Raw genomic sequence first — 18,523 nt, forward strand, 5'->3', positions numbered from 1 at the left:
AGAAGGAACTTCCTCAACTTGATAAAGAACATCTACAAAAACCCTGCAGCAAACATATTTAATGGCAAGAAACTAGAACAAAATTCTGGTGAACAAAATCAAAGAACTAAATAAATGGAGAGATATCTTGGTCACCAGTAGACTTAGTAATGTTAAGATGTCACTTCTTCCCAAGTGGATCTTGATTCAGTGCAATCCCAATCAAAATCCTAGCAAGTTATTTTGTGAATGTTGACAAACTGATTCTAGAGTTTATATGGAGACTCAAAATACCCAGGCTAACTAACACAGTACAGAAGAAGAACAAAGTTGGAAAAATGACACTACCCAACTTCAAGGCTTATTATCCAGTACTACAATGAAGGCAATGTGGTATTGGTGAAGCAATAGACACATGGATCAGTGGAATAGAATAAAGAGCCCAGAAATAGATTCAAACATATATAATCATTTGTTCCTTGGCATAGGAGCAAAGGCAATTCAGTGGAGAAAGTATAGAGTTTTCAACAAATGGTGCTGAAGGTATTGGATATCCACATGCAAAACAATGCTAGATGCAGACCTTATACTTCCCACAACTTAATATGTACCATACACCTAAATGTAAAGCACAAAACTTAAATGCTGGAGTCTAGCTCCAGCAGGTCCAGGGTTTCCTGAAGGATGGATGGTTTCGGCCAGAGAGAATAAGAGAGCCTCGAATTTCTTTCTGATCACCAGGCAGCCATCTCTGCTCTGTCTGATTCTCTAGCTTTATTTGTGGTGAAATAAATGCAAGGAGCAGAAAAATCAGTAAATGATTTCTCATAATTTTTACAATTTTCCAGGCCATGGATTCTGCAGAAGTTACAATTTTAGTAGTAATGATTGTCATAAAAAAAAAACTTAGCTACTGGGGCACCTGGGTGGCTCAGTCGGTTGAGTGTCCAACTTTGGCTCTGGTCATGATCTCACAGTTTGTCGGTTTGAGCCCTGAATCAGGCTCTGCGCTGACAGCTAGCTCAGAGCCTGGAGCTTGTCTTCCGATTCTGTGTCTCCCTCTCTCTCTTTGACCCTCCCCTGCTCGCACTGTCTCTCTCTCTCAAAAATAAATAAAAATATTCAAAATTTTGAAAAAAAAAAAACAGCTACAGTCACTGATGCTATTATATGTGAAGGGCAGGTTTTTTTTTTTTTTTTTACACAACTTCAGGAATAGCCCTCAGGAAGTGACCTTTAACCAAGAGGCAAACAGCATTGTTTAGTAAAGGTCAGTTTTTTATTAGGAAGGATCATTAGGCTGTTCATAGCTCTAAAAGAATGTTTCCCAGAGAAACAGGATTCCCAGGAGATGTAATGCCTGCTCTCACAGTCCCAAAGATGATTGATACATTTTATCACAATAGTGACTTTTGCAACTACATTCAGGCCTAGAAAGCAGTAAGTTATCCATTAATTGCTTAGCTAGCAGGAAAATTACATGTTGCTTGCCTTAGTTGCAGTAGGGTGTATCTAGTTTACTCATCTTTCCCCTGACCAGGTGCAATCATGCCTCAGGGACAGGGCAGGGGGACAGGCTGCTCCTGACACTAATCAGCAAAGTATTCTAAGGTTTGGTGCCCAAGCAGAAATGAAAGTTACAAGAGAGTAGATTTTGGTAGCTGTCTGGGGGCAAGAGACTGTGCAAGCTTGCCGTACCCTCACCAGGAATTTTCACTCAACTGGTGAGTTCAGATTGCTCCCAACACTTAAAAGCTTATAAAAGACAACATACAAAATCTAGGTGAACTTGCATTCGGTGATGAGCTTTTGTAAACAATCTTAAAACCACAATCAATGAGGGGCGCCTGGGTGGCGCAGTCGGTTAAGCCTCTGACTTCGGCTCAGGTCAGATCTCACGTTCCTGGGTTCGAGCCCCGTGTCAAGCTCTGTGCTGACAGCTCAGAGCCTGGAGCCTGCTTCCGGTTCTGTATCTTCTTCTCTCTCTGCCCCTCCCTCTCTCATGCTCTGCTCTGTCTCTCTCTGTATCAAAAATAAATAAAACATTAAAAAAATAAAAAAAAACCCACAACCAATGAAATACATAATTGATGAATTGAATTTATTACAATGAAAAGAACTTCCACTCTGTGAGACATTATTAAAAAGTGAAAAGACAGCCCTCATACAGGAGAACATATTTGCAAAACATATATCTAATAAACAACTTCCATTTAAAAATATTTAAGTTAAAACTCAACAAGTTGAAAAGCAGACTAACAATCCAAACAAACCTTGCTAAAGAAGATATAAAAATGGCAAATAATCATCTGAAGAGATGCTCAAAGAAATATATCATTAGCCAATTGGAAATTAAAACAACAATTTCAAATTAAATTGCAGTTTAAAACCATTGTACATCTACTAGAAGAGCTAAAATCCAGAAATCTGACAATATGAACTGACAGTAAGGCTGTGGAGCAACTAGAACCCTCATTCATGGTTGGTGTAAATGCTCTTCTTTTGGAAGAGACTTTAGCAGTTTCTTACAGGACTAAACATAGTCTTAACCATATTATCTAGCCATCATGCTTCTAGGTGTTTACCCAAAGGAATCAAAACTTATGTCTACATAAATGTTTATAGCAGCTTTATCCATAATTGCTAAAAACTAAAAGCATCCAAGATGTCTCTTAGCAAGTGAATGGATAGACAAACCATAGTACATCGTACAGTGGAATATTATCTAAGACTAAAAAGAAAAGAACTATCAAATTACAAAAAGACATGGATGAATTTTAAATGTGTACTGCTAGGTGAAAAAAGCTTCATACTATATGATTCCATCTCTATGACATTCTGGGAAAAGCAAGACTATGGAGACAGTAAAAAGGCCTGCATTTGCAAAAAGTTCAAGGTGAGGAGGGGCGGATGAGTATGTGAAGCACAGGGTTGTAAGGGCAACGACACTATTCTGTATGACACTCTAATGGTGGGCATATGACATTCAACACTTGTCAGAATCCGTAGAACTGTGCATCCTAAGCCCTAATATAAGCTCTGGGCTTTAGTTCAGAGTGATATATCAATATTGGCCCATCAATTGTAAAGATGCGACACATCATTAAATGCAATAATACACACTAATGAACGTGTTAATATAGGGGAAATCTGAGAGGAGAGAGAGGCCGTGTATAGATACTCTGTCTTATCTGCCTATTTTTTTCTGTAATCTAAAACTGTTCCAAAAAATAAAATCTATGAAAATATTATTTTGAGTTATACTCTTTTCTCAGTCAGGTGAAGCATACCAACTACATCAAATTTAAAATACAGTGATACACACACACACTGTTTGTTTATATTTTACAACCATTCACTAAATATGAGACATATTCATAAAGTGAGACTTTTACTGTCAAATACTATTTTATTCTTTCCTATAGAATCAAAACCAATGTTTCCCATGTATAATCTTTAAACTCATGTTTATCATTTTATGACCTTTTGGGGTATATATGGACGTAAGAGCTTTAAAAAATCTGTTATTTTCTCTCCTTACCCTGGTTGCTAAGGATCTTTCTTGGAGGCTTATATCTTACAGGTATGCACTTTTGCTCCCCATTTTAAGGATCTCTCTATATAATGAGAAATTACAAATTGTGTGAAGGCAGAAAAAACCTGATGATTTATCAGATAATGTAATTATGTACTTAGAAAATGTTTCGAATGTTTATTTTTGCGAGAGAGAGAGAAAGAGAAAGAGAGGGAGAGAGCGCAGAGGAGGGGCAGAGGGAAAGAAGACACAGAATCCAAAGCAGTCTGCAGGTTCTGAGCTGTCAACACAGAGCCCAACGTCGGGCTTGAAACCACAAACTGTGAGAGCATGACCTGAGCTGAAGTTGGATGCTTAACCAACTGAGCCACCCAGCTACACCCATAATCATGTACTTTAATGTTTAAAAGAGCTCTTCCTGGGTTCTTTGGAAAAGATGGAATCAATTTAACATGAATAATTTTCAAGAAGAGTTTTACTATATAATGAAAGCAAACAAACTTTCTAAAAATAATTTGAAATTATTAGATAAAATATGTAGGTAGGTAATATTAGGTAAAATATGCTATGACACTGAGTATTGTTGATTGAATGTTGAAATAAATATTCCTATCTTTATCCAGACCATATTTTTCATGCTAAATATTTTACAGCAAAGTTTATCTTGATGAATAGTAAAACTATTACCTTATGTTGACTCTTTAAAAAAGATTCACAAAAAATTAAAGCTTGTTCCTTAAAAAGTTCACAATTCTTAATTTTTTAAAAATGTTTATTTCTTTTTGAGAGAAACAGAGCATTAGTTGAGGAGGAGCTCTGCTCCTCTCTCTAGAGAGGGAGACATAGAATCCGAAGCAGGCTCCAGGCTCTGAGTAGTCAGCACAGAGCCGGGTGCGGGACTTGAAGCCATGAACTGTGAGATCATGACCTGAGCTGAAGTTGGAAGCTTAACTGACTGAGCGACCCAGGTGCCCCCCAAAATTCACAATTTTATAAGTATACTAAACTAATGGTAGTTTTAATCTCATATTCTGAGTTTAAGAAATCACAAACACTACTTATTTGATTTTTATTTATATTATTTTTATAATGTCTTTGAAGCAGTGTAGAATGAGAACATACAGTGAAATAGTAAGAATAAAGGATAGAAAACGGAACTTATGAGATGCCTGAATGGCTCAGTGGGTTAAGCATCAGACTCTTGGTTTCAGCTCAAGGCATAGTCTCATGGTTGGGCTCATGGGATCCAGCCCCCATCAGGCTGACAGTGCAGAGCCTACTTGGATCTTCTCTCTCCTCTCTCTACCCCTCCTCCACTTGTGTACATGCACACTCTCTCTCTCAGAATAAATAAATACTTAAAAAAAAAAGAACAGGGAACTTAAAGAGGAGAAAAATCAAGAGAAAACAAAGTAAAAGGTACGAGATCCGAAGGACTCGTATAATTACTATAATTTAATTTCAATTTTGGTCTGAGTTTTGCAAAGAAAAAGGCAAACAATTGGTTAGGAGAGTTTGCCATTTAACTGCTATTTTTGTAAAACAATTATTCAGGAAAGAAAGGCCTTTAATCACAGCAAATTTTAGAAGCAGCTTTATATCATGGAGTGGGTCACAAAAGGTCTGTGTTTGAAGCATTTTTAATGTTACTATTAATTGAATTTTTTGTATCCTTAACATTCATATGCTCCCTGGACAAATCTTTATGAAGTTTGTATTATAATAAATCTGGCACTGCTCTAGAGATTGTAAGTAGACAAAAATCTCTGCATCAAGTAAGCTTTCATCTCAATGAGGGCAGCCAGATAATAAATGATATATACATATAGTATATTAAATAGTAATATATGCTAAGGGAAAAAAGAAAAGCAAAGGTGGAAGAAATAATGGAGAATGTGTGTGAGTGTAGGTGTATGTAGGGAAGATGTATTTTTGAAGGGTAGTCAGGAAAGGCCTCACTCAGAAAGAGACATTCGAATAAAGGCATGAATAAGGTGGGAGAGGGGAGAGGGACCGGTGAGGACAGGCCCCAAGGCATATTTGAGGAATGGCAAAGAGGTCACTGAAGCTGGGACTGAGGTGGAGAGAAGGAGAGGGATAGGAGATGAAGCTAGGTAACGGTGGTGAACAGGACGGAAGTCATCGAGAGGACTTTGACTTTCTTTGAGGAAAACTGGGAGCCACTGAAGTATTTTGATCACAGGAGATATATTAGTTATCCATTGTTGCATAACATGTTATCCCAAACCTGAGAGCTTACATAAAACTTCTCTCTCAGCTTCCATGAGTCAAGAATGCGGGAGCATCTTGGATAGACTCTCACCGAATGTCTCATAAAGTTGCTGTCAGATGTTGGCTGAGGTTCCCGTTATGTGACAATGCAGTCATCCGTGTCGCCTAGAGGCTCTACATCCAAGCTGCTTTCCTCACATGACTGTCAAGTTGAGTCCAGCTGATGGTAGAAGACCTCAGTTCCTCTCCACAAGGGCTTCGCCATGGGACTGCTCGAATGATCTCATGACATGGTGCAGCTCTCCCCCGTGTGAGAAATTAGAAAAGGTGGAAGTGTCATTGTCCTTTATGACCTAGCTTCTGAAGTCACACACCGCTGCTTCTGCAGTATTCTACGGGTCACACAGTTCATCTCTGATTCAGTGAGAGAGGAGACCACGTAATGGCACGGACACCAGAAGCTGAAGTTCCCTGGGGGCTGACTTGATGCTGACTGCCAGGGAAAGCAGGAAGAGAATTATTGGATCAATGCACTTGCATGGGCATGAGCACGTGGGATCCAGCACAAAAGCAGACGGCATAGCTCTGTTAGGTGCACAGAGAGGTCATCGGTAGGAGCAGTGTGGCAGTGCGATTGCAGAAGGGTGAGAAGTTGTGGGAGTTTGAGCACATTCTCTTCCGGCTTTTTGTTTTTTTCTGCCACTCAGTGAGATAGAAAGCAAGGTCATAGGTCAAGAATGAGGCCTGGGAAAGGGGCTTTTGAGGTTCATTTTTCAAGTTTTTCAGTATCTCACAAGTGATGGGGTGGTCATTGTCATATTACTTGCTTCGTCATATTAATTAGGAGAAAAGCCCCTCTTTTTGACCATTGTTGTATTCTAAAGAGTCACAGCCCACATTTTAGTAAAGTGAAAGGAAACCAACTCTGGCTTTTGTTTTCTTTTTCATTTTAAAGTCAGGGATTTTTTTTCCTTTTTGGTCTCAAGAACTTTCTGTTTATAATATGGAAACTTATCTATAAACAAACTTTGTTTTGCAATTAGATTATTTTCTTTACTTCTGCTTATGGAATAAGATAAAATACAGATAACTTTGCGTGCTTAAAAAAGACTCTAAAATGTGAGACATGTTCTTTTCCTAGTTCAATCATTCTGAGACCATGTGGGGCAAACCTGTACACTAAGCCAGGTTTACTGACTCATTGAGATGTGGGGGGCAGCACATCAAAGGAATTGTGGGGTGTTCCAGCAAAGGAAGGAAAAGAGTTAAGGATTTTCCCAAAGATTGGAGTTTAGGGCAGTGTAAATGCAGCAGGGTTTTGATGGGTTGTATGTAAAGGAGCCAATATCAGTTCCGGACTGTGAAATGGACTTTTTTTTCCCCTTCCTTTCTAAGTAGGCTTCATGCCTAGCATGGAGCCCAAGTTGGGGCTTGGGGCTTGAATTCACAACCCTGAGATCAAGACCTGAGTTAAGATCAAGAGTTGGACACATAACTGACTGACTGAGCCACCCAGGTGCCTCTAAAGTGGACCTTTCTTGGAAAGAAAGTTAAAATAGATGTCAAGTGTTATTTGCAGAGAGACTCTGTATGTGGCCTGTAAATCAAGGCTAGTTCTCTGTGTCACAGCTGAAATCTTCCAGACAAGAGTGGGATGTTTTATTACTACTGAAATCATTTCAAACAAAAGTGTTTCTGATAGTCTCCGATTTTAGAGAAAAATATTTCTCAGTAAGAAATCAGTAGATACTCCAAGATTTGGGCTCTTATACACTTTATGGCTGTAGCATGTATTAGGGAGAAATGTTGTTTTCTGATAAATTTGCACTTGGCTTTATCTACAGTTCTGATTCTGGACTGATGAATGGTGGAGAAGATTTTTGCTTTGTTTTACTTTCTTAGCTGGTATTAATACAACTTCCTGTGGTTTAAAATATTGGGGCATAAGTCACTGTCTCTTCCTGGATAATCTTGTTCAAGACACTTGAAGAGTTTGTATCTAACAAAAAAAAAATGTACTGTAAGGAGGTTGGGAGAAATCCTCATCAGTCTTTGTATGTGAGATTAAGGTTCCTTTATTTTTAATGCCCAAATTACAATGCCTCTCACAGTATGTTGACAAGACATCAGCATCCATCTTGCAATTATGTCTGGCAATCTCCAAAGGGAGCCTCCCAAGTGCTCACACTCCCAGTGTCGTGACATCTTTATATTCTTCCTTTCTTGTTTTAGCTTACCCAGGCTAACAATCTCTACCATCCAAGTCATCTGAGAAAGACCTCCTCTTGCTGTGACTGATGAGTATGTGGCATTAAGCCATGTTCTCATAGCTGTTGCTCACCAAGGGAGCCGAGCACTGATTGGTTCCATAAGGATCTCAGGGGATGTCTGTCCTCACTGTGGTATCTTCTGGGTCTTAGAGCATCTGATCATGCTAAGTTTTCCAGGAAAGCTGCTTCTCTCTTCTGTGCCTCATCTCTTGCAAGTTATCCTCAAAACTTATAAAAAAATCAGAGAAATAAGTCAGTAGTAATAATAATAATGATGATGATGATGGTAATACTAATAAGAGAAATGAAGTCCATATTCTCACAGATCTAATTCTGATTCTACCTTGCATAATGATTGATCAAACTACAACACTTGACTCCAGCCTGCAAGGCAACACAATTTTGTTAAGAACAAAGGACTTGCCTTAAATTGATATAGTTAAAGAACTTATCTATTGATTTTCTAAAAACAAAGGAATAGTTTGTCTAGGTAGTTGTTTACATCTTTAGAAGACCAAAATTTATTAGTGTTACATTCAATTAAAAGTTTTTGCTTAATTTTACTCTTCAGAAATTTAAAATCTCTTGAGTCCAATCTTAGCCATGATATCCTTTTGCATAAATAATCTTTAACATGTCCTCCAATGAACATATATATGGCCTTTCACACCTTGCTGGTTGGTATGACCATGTGGTGTTTCTTTAACAGTGTTCCACAGGAGGAACGTTAGCATAATACTAATGGTCATCAGGGCTGCTGATGAGCATATCATTGATGAGATTTAGCAAGAGCTCTAAGTGAGGTGGAGAATTAAGTCAGGAAAGAAAGGTACTGATGGGGCTCTAAAAGAAAGCCTTCCAATGGTGTATAAAAACAATACAAATAGTAATTACTGAACATTTACTTTGGGCAGGCACTGCACATAAGACCTTATCCTCATTATCTTGTTCCAGACTTAGAACAACCTGAGGAGGCACATGCTATTCTTATCTCCATTTTACAGATGAGGACACCAAAGTTCAAAGAGTAATTTTCTCAGAATCACTTAAGTGACAGTGGCAGTTGTAAGCAAAAATGTCTGTGATTTCAATACTTGAGGTTATTAGTTCTTAATATAATTTTCAAAATATTCTGAGATATGTGCCCTTTTCTGGCTAAATAACCTGAAATGCACATGCAAGTAAGTATCTGACGCAGGTAAAGAACTAATGTATCTATGTGTCTTGACATGTATGCTCGAAAATTCTCTAAGCTTGCTCCTTCACTGCTATAATCAGCTACATTTTGACTTTTCTGGTTTCTGACTTTTGAGTCCTCCTATTTTGACTTTGTTGCCTTATATTTTTCAGGCAGGTGTCTCATTTTCAAGCTTATCATATTGATTTCTTCCTTTAGGATAAAAATTGGATGTAATCCAATTTCATGGACCCAAACAACAAGTAATAGATAGCTTTACAGTTGCCAAATAATAACAAGGAGAATATTAGATATATTTGAAAAAATTCTAAATCATAAGCTATGCATCTGATATGAAAAGTGCATTAATGAGTATTTATATTGGATCCAACAATCCCATTTCTGGGTACACATCCAAAGGAAATGAAATCAGGATCTCAAAGAGATATGCAGTACCATGTTCACTGCAGCGTAGCCAACATAGGGAATCAACCTAAGTGCCTGTCAATAGATGAATGGATAAAGAAAATACGATATTTAATGGAATATTATATATATTATGATGGAAGAGAATTCAATCATAAAAAAAGGAAGGAAATCCTGTCATTTGAGACAACAACAAATCTAGAGGATGTTATGTTAAGTGAAATAAGCCAGTCACAGAAAGGGAAAAAAAACCCTGCATGATCTCTTTATCTAATACTTGGTCTCTTTTAGCAAAATAAAAGCCCCGCAAATAGCACTCAGTTTATCAAATAGCCTGTTAGTCTCCTAACAGTCTCCTTTCTCTCTCTCATGGTGTGCCTGGCTATAGCGGAAGGGTGTGGCTTATGGAAGGAACCTCGTGAACATGGAAGAGTCAAGAGTCCTCAGATGTCTTATGCATCTTCTAGTTTCCAGAACTACATCTGATTTCATTTTGGTCTTTTCTGCTGCCATTCATGATCAAAGTGGAATGTTTGTCTTTTGCTTCCATCACTTAATGGAAACTGTCAAAATCATTGGTGGCACCCACATTGCTAAATCCAACAATTATTGTCTCTGTCATTATTTATGTGACCCTTCAGCAGGAATCTGTCATAGTTGATTTTTTTCCTTCTTTTTGATGTTTTTCGTTGATGTGGCTTCCAGAACCCACATTCTCCTGGCTTGTCCCCTATCCTCTGAAGTCTCCTTCATCAGTTGGCTTCAGGGGTTTCTCATTTCATCCCTGACCTCTTAATGCTGGAGGGTCCAGATTGCTCTTCTGAAATCCAATCCCATATTTTGGATAGCTTACCTGACTTCATTTAAAAGTCTGAGAGAAAATTCACTTACCCCCACTCTGCCCCTCATACAATTTCCCTTTCTTAGTCAGTGGCAACCTTATTCCAGTTGTTCAGACCAAAAATCTTGGAGTCCTGAGGTTCTGCCAGTCCATGACCTTGCCTTTTGTCCATCAGGAGAGAGACATAGATCAGAATATTTTGCGCCTAAGGTCCTGTCTTTGTGATTCCCAACCCTTTCTCTTCTTTTACCTCACAATGTCAGTATACTATAGCACATAATCACATTAAAGTGTGCATGATTGTTTTGAAAGCTGGAGTTCTGAGTAATATTGGGGTAAAATTATATATAGTTTACAGTTTACATTTGCAGTTTATAGTCTGAGGTGACCTGTTTCATCAGAATCAATTATATTCATCAATTGTCCCTTATAGACTTGGCTGATAATTTTAACTGGCCACCTTTCCTTGGCCTTCTTTTGGCCCTGCATTGGGCCTCAAATTCAGCAATGTTTAAAACATCATCTTTCCAGTAAGGGACACTGACAGCTATGTTTGTTCTTCTTCTGGAACTAGTACTTAAATTATTCTTGGAATTACTCCTCTGTCTCCTCCTTGAGTGTTGCTATTTTCTTACATGAGTCTGTCCCACTGGCCTCATTTGGTTGGTTCAGGGATGTCCACCTCGTCTAAACGAAGCCAATCATAGTCTTTCAAAACCCTAGTTACAATGAACTGATCTATTATTATATGACACTAGGTGGATCAATCAGAATCCTTTCTTAGAATTTTTGAACTTGGATGCACAGAGAGTAAGACTGCCATTTACTCTGCGCATCTAAGTTCAAAAATAGACATAAAATCCTTGTTTAAAAATAGAGAGAACCACATTCAAAAATAGAGATAGAACTTATGAAAAGTAAAAGTAGGGAGCTGTTGTGGCCACATTTCCAACTCTGTAAAAGAAAGTAGTCTGTAGTGAGAATGAAAGAGAGGCACGGATGAAAGGGGGAGGACTAGTGATATTTCAGTCCCTGGATCTAGTTTCCCTGAGGCCCAGTTGTATCCCTGGCCTTTCAGAGGTATTAATGGAGAATAGTATACTTTCTATTACAGAGACACATTGCCAACTAGCTTAGGGGAGAAAAAAGCAATTTATTTTCTTATATAGTCGGGAAGGAGCTTAAAGCAGCTAATATAATCAGTGAAATAACTGCATTAACCAGGCCTCTATTTATGTCTGGAACTCACACTTCAGAACTGCCAGATCTCTTTTTATCCATCTCTCATCTCTGCAAGCTTTTGACTTGGTCTCAACTGAACTCCATGCAATTAGGCTTTTTCTAGGTTGCTGAGGAAGACAGTTGTAAGCTGCTGCAGTCTTTCATTCTTCCTAAACCATGACCCCAAAGACAAAAGTTCTTGGGGAAAAACCTCTGTTAGTTTTAATGAAAAGTCTCCTGAGGGTCCTGATTTACTGGCTCACCTCAGGTCTTAGGATCGCCTCTGAGCTCATCCCTCTAACCAAAAGCAAGGCATGCTATGATTGGCCAGACCCAGCTTGTATGCTATTTCTATGTGTGTGGGTAGGCCAGACATAACTGTACTCAAAACATAACAAGTCTTATTAAGAGATATCAAAATCTATTCTGGGAAGACAACACCATAGCTATCACAGTTCACCACACTCTTGTTGGTTTAATCCTTTCTTAGATTCCATGTGGCAAGAAAAGCCATTTTTTCCCCTAAGTCAATTGAGTTATTTTCTCTCATTTGCAATCAAGAGTCTTGATGAATGTACACTTTTTCATCTCTCTCTTTCTTAGGTGCTTATCTCCCAGAATGGTAGTGTTTGCTGAATCACCCATTTTGGACATGTTGGAATCCTCTTCCGTTTCTGCCTACTCCTCCCTCTCCATACCCAATCAAATGTCCTATGTGAGTTCTAACTGAAGTATTTCTAAAACCAACTTCACTGTTTCATCCCTATTGTTATTGCTGTTCTTCATGCCTTTATCATCATCTGCTTGATTTGCTCCCTTAATTAGTTTTTCTTATTTCCAGTTTTGTTTCTTTGCATTCTACCCTCCACTCTATTGTGCAGGTAAAATAGTGGAGTCACTTCCCTAAATAAAATTTTCTCTTGGCACTCAGTGCCAAGAAGCTAAAAACTTCTTGGTGATGTGTACAGGAGCTTTTGTGTACTTTTGCTAAGGTTGCCTCATGTGTCCCTTGGTGTCAAGGTCTCAGCATCTCATCTTACCTCTGTGTCTCATTTACTTGGCTTTGTTTTATCTTTGTCCCATTTCTTGCAGGTGCTGCTGCAAAGCTTGTCCTAAATGCCAATATCAAATCAGGTGTCTTTTAGTTGCTCTTGGGATGCCTTCATAACTTGACTCTTTCTGCTTTTAGTATTTACCAGGTTCTCAAACATAGTATTACATATAAATCACTTACAGAGCTTGATCCTTACTCAACCCAGACACATTGCATCAGAAATATTTTTTATTTATTTTTACTTCTTTTTAAATTTAAAATATTAAAAATTTTTTTAACATTTATTTACTTTTGAGAGAGTGAGACACACACAGAATGAAAGTGGGGGAGGGTCAGAGAGAGAGAGGGAGACACAGAATCAGAAGCAGGCTCCAGGCTCTGAGGTATTAGCAGAGAACCTGACGCCGGGCTCGAACCCATGAACCATGAGATCATGACCTGAGCTGAAGTCAGCTGCTTAACCAACTGAGCCACCCAGAAGCCCCAATTTAAAACATTTTAATGTTTATTTTTGATGAGGGAAAGAGACAGAGTGCAAGCGAGGTTGAGGCAGAGAACGAAGGACACACAGAATTCGAAGCAAGCTCTAGGTTGCATCAGAAATATTTTTTAAAAGGAGATTCAGAAGCAGATGGTTTGTAGAAGCATTCATTTGGCTAACACTGTGCTTGAGTATCTCTTGTTACTGCCTGCTTTCAAAGTTCTCTGATTCCTCTACCTATTCCTGAGACTTCTGATTGGCTGAACTGTCTTTGAAGTCTCTTCAGGTTTACATGTTAGTTATCTCTGGTCTAGAACTTTGTGCTATCAACTGGGAATCAGCTATTTCAACCATTGACCTCTACTATAGTTATATAGCCCCTTCATTATTCCACATTCTTGGATTTATTCTTTCTATTTTTGCTTTATTATCTAAACTTCAATTTCTAGTTCAAGTATAAATTATTTTTCCCAACTAGATCGGCTGTATCTCCAATCATAAATTATCCCTCTCATTTGAGAGCCCTGAATTATGGCTGCTAGATAGTTTCTAGTGTTTTAAGATTATTGCCAAGGCTCCAATTAGTGGTATGCTATAGCTAAGGGCAAATTGTGTGCCTCTCTTCCAAATTCCACATTCAATAAAATCATGTTGTTTGAAATTGGCTATGGTGAGAATATTTACATCACAGATACTCAGAAAATGCTACTCCCCACCCCCCCCTCACCCAAAGGACTGGTAAATGTTTCCAGCCAACCCTATTTCTAGTAGAAGACCAAGGTGTGGGAGTCCTGGTAACAACATAGAGCACCCAGTGTAATCTTAATATATAAAAAATGTATACCATGGATTAATAGCAGCTGAAAGCAAAGGTGGACTGAGCCTGGATGGTTGCTGGTCTCTAGACCTTAAAAAGTAGAAAAGTAGGATTCTAAACCTGTTCCATATCTGTTCCACTCCTACACTGATCCATCTCAGTTAATGGCAACAACAGTCACAAGGACTTTATACAAGTCATTTAAGCAACCTATGTATCAAGTTCCTCATCTATAAAATGGGAATACTAATAACATGTCTCATAGGGTTATGAGGATTAAATGAGTTGTGATTGGCAAAAGGCATAGGATAATGCCTGGCACAATCATGATTTCCTGCAATAGTATATAAACATTTAAATAATTGTTCAGATAGAAACCCATAGAATTAGCCTCGCTTCTAACATTTTTAGCATACCCTATGTCCGCTCTGTCAAGAAATCCTTTTACCTTAAGTATATCTGGATCTGCCCTCATCTTATCACCTCTACTGTGACCACCTTGGGTCAAGCCTCCATCATCTCAAGCTAAATTGTTTTGATGATGGCCAGAAGATGGTTTTCTGGTTTTCACTCCTGTGGCCCCTCCCCCCCCCACAGTCTGTTTCTAGAATAACAACCAGAGCAATTCTTTTCCATCACTTTTAGAAAATGTCAACTCATTAGCTGAAAAAAACTTCCAATGGCTCCCCATTTCCTTAGGAGTAAAAGCTGAAGTCTTCACAATGACCTACAAGGACTTGGCCCCACTCTAAGCTGTCCTCTGACATTTTTTTCTATGACATTCCCTCACTCAATCCAGTCTAGCCCTTCTAGCCATTCTATAATGGACTAAGAGTGGAAAATATAGTAGGATTATGAAAATAAGAATGGATGAGAAAGCAAAATCGAACATAGTGAATGAAGTGGGGGCATGTGTACAGGGTTGGGTTCAAGGACTATAGACAAAAACACAAGAGTCAGGAGAAGGTCAGGAATTTTTCCAAAGCAAATCAAGTAAGAACAAGATCTATACCCAGCCACTTGGAAATGAGCCTAGTATAAAGGAGCCAAAAAACAGCCCCAACTAACACCTTGCAGAGAACCTGGCAAGCCTGAATGCTCCAGAGTCCTGGGGAGAAATGGGCCAAGTATGGGCCAACTTTGTTATGGAGGTAGGTATTCAGTGTGAGAATGCCTATGCATGTCTTGACAAAAAGTATTTCCAAACCTGGTGGTATGCAGAATACACTCCACTAATAATATTGACCTGCTTTTCTCCTAGAAAAATAAGGAGAACTGAATGTTCCTAGGGAGCAGCTGGGACGGGGCTAGGATGAGGGCAAGGGTTAACACAGCAACGAGCAAAACTGGCAAACAGGAAATTTGGAGAATTAGTCTTGATCTAGCTCATGGATAACCTTCTTTTTCTTTTTCAGAGACAGAAAAGGCAGAGCCCAAGAGTAGATAATACTGAGTGTCATCTTTAAAATATCACCTTGATAGGACCAGGATTGTAAACCAAACAAGCAGATAGTTAAAAACAAAACAAATCCAAAAAACAAGCCTTGAGCTTCTTCAACTGAAATATTGCACTAGAAAAAGAACCTGTAACAGAATCTATTGGAATCCTACAACAAAATCAGTCTGGCCTCATCTCCTGGCTCTTCTCTTTTCCTGGTTCTGGTTTCAGTCTATTGATACTGTTCCAATCTGCACATGTACTTTTTTGCTGTGTTTCTCATCCATGTGCCCACTGTTATCTCTTTGTTTCTAAGATTCAACACCCTTTATGATTAGTTGGTTGTACCTTCTCTACTCACTACTCACTTTGCTTAGGTATCTATGCTTTAGGTACCTGTTGATACACTTGGACCTAGTATTTTAATATTTCTCTTGCTTTCCCTGCTCTCACCTGCAATTACCTCATCCTGGTTTTTTCTATTCCAGGTCCTTGGGTTAACTCAAGTTACCCTCAGATGTATGCCTATAGAGATAGACTATATAAATGTCTCACTGCAGGATAGAAAATTCCATCATAACACATCTGGCCACAAAATAAAAGATTCTGGAGTGCCAACAAGTCAAAGCTTGGTTTTACACTATGAAATTTTTCATCTGAGAGTTTAGGACATAGAGAGGAACCATCTCTACTTGTATGCAGTCTCTGCTGTTGGTTCCCTACATAGGCTCCCACGTAGCTAGTGTATCCTCCCAGCTGCTGAGAGCACTGACGCTAAGGCTTAGGATCTATACATCTTTGAAAGAATTGCCCTTGGCTGATGGAAACTGGCTCAGCTGAGATACTTGGGAAATTACTCCTCTCTTCCCTGATTATTCAACCTGGATTCAATTTCAAACCTCATTTTTTGTGTAGGATGGAGTTGAGATGGGGGTGTGGAGAGCCCGTGTAATCACTACGCATGATTCTCTGAGAAAGTTTATGTGTCTGTGACTTTGTGATGAATGAGTGGTGCCAATTCAAATGATCCTTCCTCCCATCTTAAATAAAATGTACCTTAAGACTTAGAATTTTTAGTCAAATCAAGCATGAAAACCTTTCTCCAACTCCGATTAGGGTATTATTTCCAGATGAGGTCGCTGATACATCCTTTGGACAAGCTGTCAAACCCATACTTCATCGAGTATGCCTTAACCCAGTAATGACTTGCATCTTTTGTGGTGATATAAAATACAGGTAGGAGGTAGTATGTTAGTCCCCCACATCAAATTGCATTGATGTGAGGCTCTCGAGAGAGATATTGGATTCTGTTTCCATGGCAACTGCTTCACTGCTCAAGGGGAAAACAGGACAGCAATTGAAGTCTGTGTTAATAGCAGCTCTAAAAATAATCGGTAATGTGTTGAAACAAAGTGAAACACCCAGGAAGCAATAGGTAAAAATTATAACCACGAAGTGTGGGACTGAACAATAAGGTGTTGTGCAAATATTATTACAGCCACAATATGCTTTAAGAATTACAGGATGGTTGATGACAAATAGATTTCTGAGAAGAATCAGTTATTTTACTTGTTCATTCAGGTGACTATTGAATACTGATTGTATGCCAGCTATGAGGTAGGGTCTGAAGATACAGAGCTATGTCTCTATCTTCTGGACTGTCGTGGTTTTATAAAGACAATAGAAAAAAAAAAACGTCCACCATAGTTATAATGGATGTTTCATTTGTCTACCTAACACCATTCTGTTTCCCCCTGTGTAGCAGCCAGGAGATTAAGGATTAGTGTTGGATGGATATCACGTTCAGCTCCAAGGGCAATTCAAAGTCATTTACAACAGTATTGTTTCAGCAATAAGCATGTAACCATGGTGTAAACCTCTATGACACTCTTATCTTATCTATTGCGTTCTGCACAAAGCTCCGAAATCTTGTTTGATGGTTGTGAGATGCTCATAATCTTTTTTACCTAGATGCAAAAGAGAGAGCATGCAGAGTCCGCTGTTTCTTCAAGTCTGCTGTTTCTTGTGATCAGGAGGAAAGTCAGCCAAGGATACAGCCAAAAGGACCACAAAGAAACTTAGCCCAGACAGGGCTGAACTGAGCTCAAGCCTAGTCCTGGATATTTGAGTGAAACTAGACAATAAAATCCTTTTTGTGTGGAAGCTTGAGTAAGGTCTCTGGGTTTTCTGTTGCCAGAAACAGAAAAGAGTATCCAACTAATGTCAAATGACAATACCATGGGATGAGTGGGATAATGGAAATAAGCAGAAGAATTATTGGATGTACAGAGAATGAATAAATCAAGGGAGAAAAAGTAGGTAAAAACTAACTTAATCTTGGAGAAAGGAATGCAGGAAAATAAAATTTCCTGTATTGTGAGGTAGAGAATCCAACTTTTCTGTCAGTATAGTGTCTGATTGTCCAATTCTCCAGGATTGCTGGCTACTGGCAAAATGGGTCTCTCTTAACCCAGGCATCTATGCAAACATAGATGTAGCATGAACCTAAAGAGGCCTAAGCTCCAGGCCCCTTCACTTACACTGCCCCTTTTGGCTGGGGTCAAAGTAACAAGCATTGCTGCATGTTGGCAATCTGGCTACCCTGACTTAAAGGTCACTCTCTAAAAGCTGGTGGTGTTTCTGGGTTGTGGGCAGGGTTAAGGTGGGTTGATGACACTGTTGAGCTATTTCTACCTTTTTCTGGCTTTTCCTTAAGCCCTGGTAAACCCCATCAAGTACCTGGACCTTGTACTTGACCCCAATGAACAACTTCCTCCTCGCAACTCTTCCTTGAACACTAAGAACTAGGCTTCTTGGCTATCTAGCACAGCACATCCCCAGAGTGGAAGAGTGAAGAAAACAGGTGAAATCCAGCTGAGTTAGACCAGCTGCCGAGGACAGAAGCTGTGTTGTGTGCCGCACTTATATGCATGTGCCAGTATGTGTAAATTATTTCACAATGTATGCATATATCAAACCATCACATTGTATACTTTAAATACATACAATTTTATTTGTCAATTATACCCCAATGTATCTGGAAAAAATAGTA

The 18,523-nt window shown here is 38.9% G+C and overlaps 1 protein-coding gene and 1 long non-coding RNA gene across 3 annotated transcripts in view; one reads left to right on the forward strand and one right to left on the reverse strand.

Moving 5' to 3' along the window:
- Positions 1–6,063, reverse strand: part of TMEM144 (transmembrane protein 144) — a 45,869-nt gene extending 39,806 nt beyond the window's left edge. For both annotated transcript variants that reach the window (XM_029939653.1, XM_029939647.1), the window contains exon 1: positions 5,838–6,063. The gene's annotated coding sequence lies outside the window, so the exon portion shown is untranslated. The remainder of the gene's footprint in view (positions 1–5,837) is intronic.
- On the forward strand, positions 5,933–17,640 carry LOC115291908. The gene is made up of 2 exons (XR_003908724.1): positions 5,933–6,390; positions 17,443–17,640. It is a non-coding gene; the product is annotated as an uncharacterized LOC115291908 (long non-coding RNA).
- Positions 17,641–18,523: the final 883 nt, after the last annotated feature.

Source organism: Suricata suricatta, chromosome 1, assembly GCF_006229205.1.
Source record: "Suricata suricatta isolate VVHF042 chromosome 1, meerkat_22Aug2017_6uvM2_HiC, whole genome shotgun sequence".
NCBI classification, from domain to species: Eukaryota; Metazoa; Chordata; class Mammalia; order Carnivora; family Herpestidae; genus Suricata; species Suricata suricatta.